Here is an 8,689-nt window from a genome sequence, read left to right as displayed (position 1 = left end):
GATATGCCTGGAGGTGCGTCCCCCCTTCAGGGACGCCAGGCCTCACTTTTTTCTCCAAGGGGCGCCCTCCTCGCTGGCCTCAACCTCTGGCCCTGTCCCGTCCAGCCTTAATGTGCCTTTGGTGGATTTCTCCTGGGCGCAACACTTCCTATGGCCCATGGCTTCGAGTCTGGGCCCCTTTTTGAAAGTCTCTGGTGGGCCCACTCTGGCCCCTGCCCACCTCCCTTCTGTCCCCTCAACCAGCATCCTCTCTGCTGGTTCTTGCCTCCCAATCTTTGTGCATGCTGTTCCCTCTGCCCGGAATACCTTCACTTGCTCACGCACTGGGGTCCAGCTCAGCCCTCACTCCAGGAATGCTGCTTCCTCCATGACCTCCCACAGCTCCCAGCCGGGCTGAGCTGGTGCCCCTTCTCTGCCCCGTAATGCCCTGTGCACGCCATCATCTCACCCACCACACGCTACCGTTGGCTTGTGTGACGGTTCCCCACCCACATCCCCGAATTCCCCTTCCCGGGGACAGCTAATCGCAATGGTCCTGTGGCTCCAGGACGGATGTGCTGGGGGCAGGGACAGCGAGCCCGACTGCGAGGCAGATGTGGGGTGCGGGCAAGAGGCGTTGAGATGCTGAGCCGAGCTCCCCTGAGAGGAGGGGACAGGACAGTTTTCAGACATCACAAGGACTTTTAGGGACAAAGCACTTTGTGCTCTGTGTTAAGGGCCTGTCTTATTCTGCTTGGGCGGCTACAACAAAATACCATAGGTTGGGGGCTGGAAGTCCAAGATGAAGGTCCCAGCAGATTCCATGCCTGGGAAAAGCTGGCTGCTTGGCTTGTACAAGACAGCTGCCCCCTGGACGAGTTCTCATGTGGCCTTTCCTCAGGGCATGACCCTCACAGAGAGATCTCTCCCTGTTTGAAGGGGGCTAATCCCATCACGGGGCCCCACCCTCAAAACTTCATCTAAACCTAATTACATCCCCAAGGGCCCACCTCTAAATATCACACTGGGGGACTAGGGCTTCAACATATGAAATCGGGGGGACGCAGACAGCCCCCAACGGGGCCCTGGCAAGAACCACTCAGCTTGGGTAACTTGAGAATTTGGTAAAGGGACAGTTTACAGAGGTGTGGGCAGGGAGAGGGACCAGCAAGCGAGAGGGCAGCACCCTGGGCTAATTATCGTGGCCTCAGGCAAAAAGGCAGGAAGTGCTTCTTGGGGTCAGGACTCTGGACGAGGCTACTGACGGGGAGGTTCCTTCCTCTTCCCAAGGCTCCCTGTTGGTCAGACTGAGGCAGAAACCAGGGAACCCAACCATGTAGTCCATTGACCTCACTGCTGCCCAGAGCAGAGTGGAGAGATCTGCAGAGGCCAGGGAACGATAAGCTGGGCAACCCCAAGCTTTCCAAAAGAGAAGGAGGCGGCTTAGCAGAAAGGATTGGCCTCTTAGATCTCATAAGAGACATTGAGGACAAGGGAAAGGAAAGGGTAGTAAAGCACCAGTGTTAAGGGTTGATACCAGCCATGATTGAGCTTTATATTAGGCCCTGAGCTTCCTGGCAGCCTGGGCAAAAAGGGAAAGTTAAGCTAGTTAATCTCAACGAAGTGAGTTGACGCTTCTAGTTTTCCTGTAGGAGTTATCTGAGCCTTGTGACCTTGAAAAAAATCAATTCATGTCTCTGAGCCTCAATTTCCTCACCTGTAAAATGGGGATAATGCACATGAAGATGGGATGAAAGCACAGGGCTTCCAGGCAAGAAGGGGAAAACGCAAAAGTCTTTTTTTTCCCAGAGGAGTTTTGCCTTTCTGTTTTCCAGAAGGGACATCTACCCCCAGAGACATTGGCAGGAAACTGGCACATGACCCTCGCCGCAAGGGAAGCTGAGGGTAGTCTATTGCACACGTCGCCCCCTTGGTAGAAATCAGGGTTCCGATGGTATGAAAGGAAGGAGGCATGGAAGACAGGGGGTAGAGCTCCAGTCTTGTCTGCTGTGACTCAGAACTAGTCTCCCCTGCCAGCCCCTTCCTTTTACTGGGTGAGCAGCCATGGCCAAGGGGCCGGAACCCTGGCCCTGGTGGTCTGGGGGAATGTCAGTGTCTGCACTCACCACACTCAGCAGATCTAGCCCGGTGTCAACAGTACCAATGGAAACCAACACCCACCCATCACAACAGCAGGTGCCACGCTGAAGGCAACCCTGAAATGGCAACGAGCCAGAACGAGGGGCAGAATCCAACAAGGTGGTGTTGGGGCGGAGGACCTTCCTCGGCCCTGTGGTCCTTCCAGCTGGACGTAGAATCCAACTGACACAAGACAGATTAACAGAAGGAAATCAAATTGAATAGCTGTATGTATGGGGAGTCCACACAGACATGAACTTCCAAAGCTGATGAGGCAACAAGAGGTTTATCTGAGCTAAGGAGAGAGGAAGGGTCTGGGGGGTTAAAAGGGGGAGAAAGCTCATTAGCAGGAAGGTGAGAGAAGATGTTTGGAAAAACAAGGTTGCTGAATTATGCAGATAAGATTCCTTGAAGCTCTCCTCTTGGTACAGGCTCTCCTTTTTTTTTTTTATTATGTTTATTTATTTTTGAGACAGAGACAGAGCATGAACGGGGGAGGGGCAGAGAGAGAGGGAGACACAGAATCCGAAGCAGGCTCCAGGCTCTGAGCTATCAGCCCAGAGCCCGACGTGGGGCTCAAACTCAGGGACCGCAAGATCGTGACCTGAGCTGAAGTAGGATGCTTAACCGACTGAGCCACCCAGGCGCTCCCAGGCTCTCCTTTTCAATGTAAATTTTGGTAGTTAAGTGGGAGGCAGGGAGCTTTTCCTGCATCTGCTAGGTTTTAATTACCTAAAAAAAATTTTTTTTTAAATTTTTAATGTTTATTTATTTTGAGGGAAAGAGAGAAACAGAGTGTGAGCAGGGAAGGGTCAGAGAAAGAGAGAGACACAGAATCTGAAGGAGGCTCCAGGCTCCGAGCTGTCAGCAAGAGCCTGATGCAGGGCTCAAGCTCACGAACTGCGAGATCACGACCTGAGCCGAAGTCAGACGCTTAACTGACTGAGCCACCCGGGCTCCCCCACAAAAAAAATGTTTTAGGTTTATTTATTTTGAGAGGGAGAGAGAGGACGTGCAAGTGGGGAAGTGGCAGAGAGAGAGAGAGAGAGAGAGAGAGAGAATCCCAAGCAGGCTCCACGCTGCCAGTGTGGAGCCCAACTCGGGACTTGAACCCTGAGATCATGAAGTTGGAAGCTTAATGAATGGACTGAGCCATCCAGATGCTCTATGCTGGGTTTTAATTACTTTTAACCCGAAATACTCTTTATGCCCAAGTGGCCCATCTAGGGGCAGACTGCCCTTGGCCCCTACAGTGGATTGCAATATCAAATTATCAGGGGGCACCTGGCTGGTTCAGCTGGTGGAGCATGTGACCATTGGTTCCTACACTGGGCATAGATAGCACTTTAAAAAACATCAAGTTATCAAAATAAATCCAAAATAAGTTATCATCTGTGAACCTGAAGCTACCCTTAAAAATGTAGCCTGTTGGGGGTGGGGGGGGTGCTCTGGGTGGCTCAGTTAAGCATCTGACTTCTGCTCAGGTCATGATCTCGACGTTTATGAGTTCGAGCGCCTCATCGGGCTCTGTGCTGACAGCTCGGAGCCTGCTTTGGATTCTGTCTCCCTCTCTCTCTCTGTCCCTCCCCCACTCATGCTCTGCCTCTCTCTCTCTCTCTCAAAAATACATAAACATTAAAAAAAATTATTTAAGGGGCGCTTGGGTGGGTCAGTCGGTTGAGCATCTGACTTCGGCTCAGGTCATGATCTCACAGTTTGTGGGTTCGAGCCCCGCATCGGGCTCTGTGCTGATGGCTCAGAGCCTGGAGCCTGCTTCGAATTCTGTGGCTCCCTCTCTCTCTGATCCTCCCCCGCTCATGCTGTCTCTCTCTCTCCTTCAAAAATAAATAAAAACATTAAAAAAATTATTTAAAAAAAAAGAAAAGAAAATATAGGGAAACTTGGTAACACCCAGGATGCGTGGGAAAGATTTGAAAAATTCAGTTGACTCCTGGTTCACAATAATTACTGGTGCAACGAAGCTGTGGAAAACCGGTCCGAGTGCAGTCCCGGTCTGTACTGCTTCCTAAGGACCTGCTCTCTGCCAGGCTTTGCTCCGGGCCCTGGGGATAGAGATGCCCCACATTCTCGTCTTCCTGTGGGAAACACAGCACAGCAATGCTAGCAGCAGAGTGCGCATGTGCGCAGGGGCCTGAGTGGGTTCAGGGAGCCTGTGGAGGCGGAGGTGACATCTGAGTCGCCTTGCCTTTCAAATAAGGAGGCGCTCGATGGACATCATGGCGTTTACCTGGGCCGGATTCTCGGCAAAGGGAGCAGCCAAAGACGTGAAGTTGGGAAACTGAGCACAGAGTTCAAGAGATGACAGTGGCTTGGAGGGGTGACAGAGAGACACAGGCTGGAAAATGAGGCAAAAGTCAGGGAGTTGGAGGGCTTCGTGCGGCTGGGCAAAGTGTCCAAACGAACTGGATCGTGGATACGAAGTGGGGGTGGGGGGGACCACTGAAAGGCCTTTGTGGAAGGCGGTTGCAACCCTGCCTGGAGGGTAAGGTTTTCTGTCCTGGGGTCGTTCAGGGACAGCGGTCCTAGCAATCCTGATCATACCCATCACTGGCTGATCTCTGTGCTGGGCCCTGTGGCAGGCGACATCCTCAGAGCAACTGAGGTTGGAGATATTTGCCTCTTGTTTTACTTTTGAGGCCCAAGTGACAGGTGACATTGTTAAAAATTTTTTTAATCTTTATTTTTGAGAGAGAGAGAGAGAGCGCATGAGCAGGGGAGGGGCAGAGAGAGAGGGAGACAGAATCTGAAGAAGCCTCCAGGCTCTGAGCTGTCAGCACAGAGCCCGACATGGGGCTGGAACTCGTCAACCGTGAGATCATGACCTGAGCCGGAGTCAGATGCTCAACCGACCGAGCCACCCAGGTGCCCAGGTGACATTGTTAATAATAATGTGAACATCAACAGTTATCATTTGCTGAGCCCTCGGTAGGTGTTAGGTGCTTTACTGCGTAATCTCAGGTAAGCCCTGTGAGGTGTGTAAAGTGGAGGTAAATTATACACGGTGAGGCTGCCGAGATTCAGAGAAATTAGGAAATGTGCGGAAGGCAGCACAGCTTGTGAGAGTCAGAGCTTGGATGTGGATTCAGGATGCCAGAAGTTTCATCCCATGGCTCTTCGCTGCCTCCAGCCTCCACCTTCTGAGCCCAGGCCACCTTCCTTGGCTGGCCTGGAGCATCCCCCTGAGATCAGAAGGGGAGGGGTTCAGGCCTGGCTGGAGGATGGGGAGCCTGGGGAAGAGCAAACTAGCAAAACACCCGTCTGGTGTGCACAGAGCACAGGAGGGCGCAACCTCGTTCTGGGGATCCCTGGAGGGCACAGCCGGAAACAGAAAGTGGGATGGGGGTGGGGTAGGGGTAGGGGTAGGGGTGGGGGCGTGGGTGAGAATTACAAAGAGAAAGATTTTATTCTAAGCAGAAGTCTCAAGGAAGCCCTTTCTAGAATAAGGGCTATCTAGAAGTGCCCAGACTATTCTACTGAGCTCCCCATTATGCAGGTATGCAGGCAAAGGCTGGAAGGCCACTTGGTAGGAAGGTCATGGGACAGATTCGGCAGCAACTGGGAAAAACTCTCCATGTCAGGTGGCGCAATGGGGTCCCTGTGATAAGCAAGGTTTCCTCTGTCAGGAATGGCTGAAATGCCAGGAATCCTCACTCAGTGGTCAGTGGTGCCAACCCATTTCTCATCTATGAAAAGTAATATATTTTTTTCCTCTGGGTGATGATAAAATGAAATAACATATACAAAGCATAGACTAATTGGGGCTCAGTGAATTTGTGTTTCTCCCTTCTTTGCTGTCCCTGACTCGTGAGTTGTTCCCAGAAGGGCTCAGAGTCTAGACATGGACCCAAGGATCAGAAGAAGTCATTGACTCTGGGGACAGAAGTCAGGCAGTGAAGGGCTCCTGGGTCTTCTCCCTGAACCTGGCGGTAGCTGACAGAGGCCCAAGAGCAGTAGACAGTCCTCCCAAGCTCGCCACCTGTGTCTGCCCAGCAGGCTGGACACGGCTGATTGCCCTGCCCCCCCCTACCCCCCCCCCCCACTGTGTGCTTGGTTCCCCCCACCTGGCTCCCAGCTGCTTCCCCTGGACCGCCGCCCCCCTCCCCCCAGGCCAGGGCAGGCCCTGTGACCTGCCACCTGCAGATAGCTCCTATCCCACTTAGGCCTCAGAGCGGGTGCCTGGAGGAAGTGAGTGGGGGCTGAGCTGAAGGGCTCTAAGTGAGGAGAGGGGAGGGGACTATGCTGGAGTCCCTTAACACCGCCCACCCCCTGAGGGTCTGCTGTCCCTGTGCCCCTGGGCAGTTTCCTGGTGGGGCTCACCTGTGTCGGGGGAATGTGCAGCACTCTCCAGGGTCCAGGGACGCAGAATCTCTCCCTGACTGGGTAAGTCTCTCTAGAGCCTTTGGGGACCACTCCCTGCCCCCGACCCATACCCAGACTCACCCGGAGAATCCATCATGGTTCACTCGACAGATACTGAGTGCTTACTCTAATTAGAGCCCTAAGGATACAGAAGTACCCTCTGTGTTGCGTAATTTTCTCATTAGTAACAGAAGCTTACACTGTCAACAGTGAGAGGCAGGAAGATGCCAGGAGAGGGTAGAACAGGGAGACGTCCCTTCTGGGAGCCTGGAGGGCTTCTCAGAGGAGGTGGCCGCCCTCAGCAGGAGAGCTGGAGACAAGCTGGAGTGAGCCTGCAGGCTGTGTGGGTGGCAGGTGGTGGGTGTTCCGGGAAGGCAAGCCCCCCCCCCCCAGGTGGGAGGAAGCGCGGGTGGGGTTGGGGTGGAGGAAACTGCCATCTTCTAGGACCCTGGCCATCCCTGCTAGATCCCCACCCCCACCGTCACTGCAGGTACTTCCTCTCTGCCGCCTCTCTGGCTTCTCTCCTTCCCCTGTCTTGACCAGAGGGGGACCTAGGAACCCAGAGGACAGCAGGTGAGGGGCTTAGGCCCCCAGCACGCCCACTTCCTCGCCCCAGGTCCCGGAGAGGCTGGCTCGGTGCCTAGGAGTCTGGGCGGGGTCTGGGGAAGAGGAGTAAAGGAAAAGAGTCCTGACATCTTGGAGGGGCCTGGGCACTGGTAGGGAGGAGACGCCAGGAGAAGGAGGAGAGCTCCTGGGAATCCCACAGGAGAAGAGCAGGAATGGGGGAGGGGGGGAGGCGGCATCCCGGTCCATGCTCCCTGGAAGCTCCCCTCTGCCCTGCTCCCTGGTCTGCAGGGATTGGTCCTGGTGTCTGGCCCCGCCCAGATCCCAGGCACACTCTCAAGGGCTCTAGCCATGGGGTAGCCTGTCCTAGGTTCATTTTCCAGGGTCAGGCTAGGGAAGGTGGCCTGAGCCTGTGTGCTGTCTGAGTGACTGTGCCCTCAAGTTCATGGGTGCGGTGGGTCTTGAGCCCCTTCCTGTCCTCTCTCTGGTTCAGCAGGGGTCAGTGGGTTCATACTGGAGGGAGGGCAGAAGGTCTAGGGTGTCTGTTCTGCCAGCCTCTCTGGTTAGAACAGCAGCAGGGCAGAGGGGAACAAGACTGAATGACACTGCTGGACAGGGGCCTGCTGGGTCTCCTGAGCAGCCCTGGGCTGTGGCAGACATCCATCAGCCAGGCCAAAATGCTTACGTGTGGAGTGACCAGGGGCCTGAGCTTTGGCTTCTCTATCTGTAAAATGAAGTCACCATCCCTACTCCGCCTCTTTTGTGGGGTTACAGATGTGCGGGTGAAGGGCTGGGTCGGGGTAGGAGGGGGGTATGTGGGCCGACACTGCCCTCTGGTGGCTGTAGCTAGAGTTGCTATGCACTGGTGCTGGGAGCTAGAGGGTGCAAGTCAACTGGGAGCCTGTGGAGTCCCCTTCATCTCTGTGTCTTTCTTCTTCACCCCAAACTTCCCAGGGGCCTCAGGGCTGCTTTCTCATGGGCAGGGACAATCCAGTTCAGCAAACATCCATTCAGCAGGAATGGAATGGGCCCCTATTTTATGTCCCCTTCTGTGCTTGGAGCTGCAGAGATGTCTAGGGCACAGTGAGACTGTCCAGGAAGCTGTTCAGGGGACTAGTGAGGGAGCGGCTTGGCCAAGCTGAAGTCTGGACAGGTGACCCTGTCGTGGCCACCCCTGAGGTTCTCCAATCTCACTGTCCACAGCAAACCCTGGGGTTGGGTTGTGTCTCCTTCAAACTTTTTGGTGACAAAGACACCATAGAAAATACGCATGCTTGAGGGGCGCCTGGGTGGCTCAGTCGGTTAAGCGTCCGACTTCAGCTCAGGTCATGATCTCGCGGTCCGTGAGTTCGAGCCCCGTGTCGGGCTCTGGGCTGATAGCTCAGAGCCTGGAGCCTGCTTCCGATTCTGTGTCTCCCTCTCTCTCTGCCCCTCCCCTGTTCATGCTCTGTCTCTCTCTGTCCCCAAAATAAATAAAACGTTAAAAAAAATTAAAAAAAAAAAAGAAAATACCCATGCTTGAGCACAGAGGAGAACGGATTTGGTTACCAGGGTTCGTCCATTCCCAGAAGGATCTCAGAATGATCCCTGGGCTCTGGGTTCTGTCTTTGGCATTAGTTTTCTCCTC

This window comes from Panthera leo, chromosome E1, assembly GCF_018350215.1.
Source record: "Panthera leo isolate Ple1 chromosome E1, P.leo_Ple1_pat1.1, whole genome shotgun sequence".
Taxonomy (NCBI): Eukaryota; Metazoa; Chordata; class Mammalia; order Carnivora; family Felidae; genus Panthera; species Panthera leo.
Note: the sequence above shows the minus strand (reverse complement) of the source record.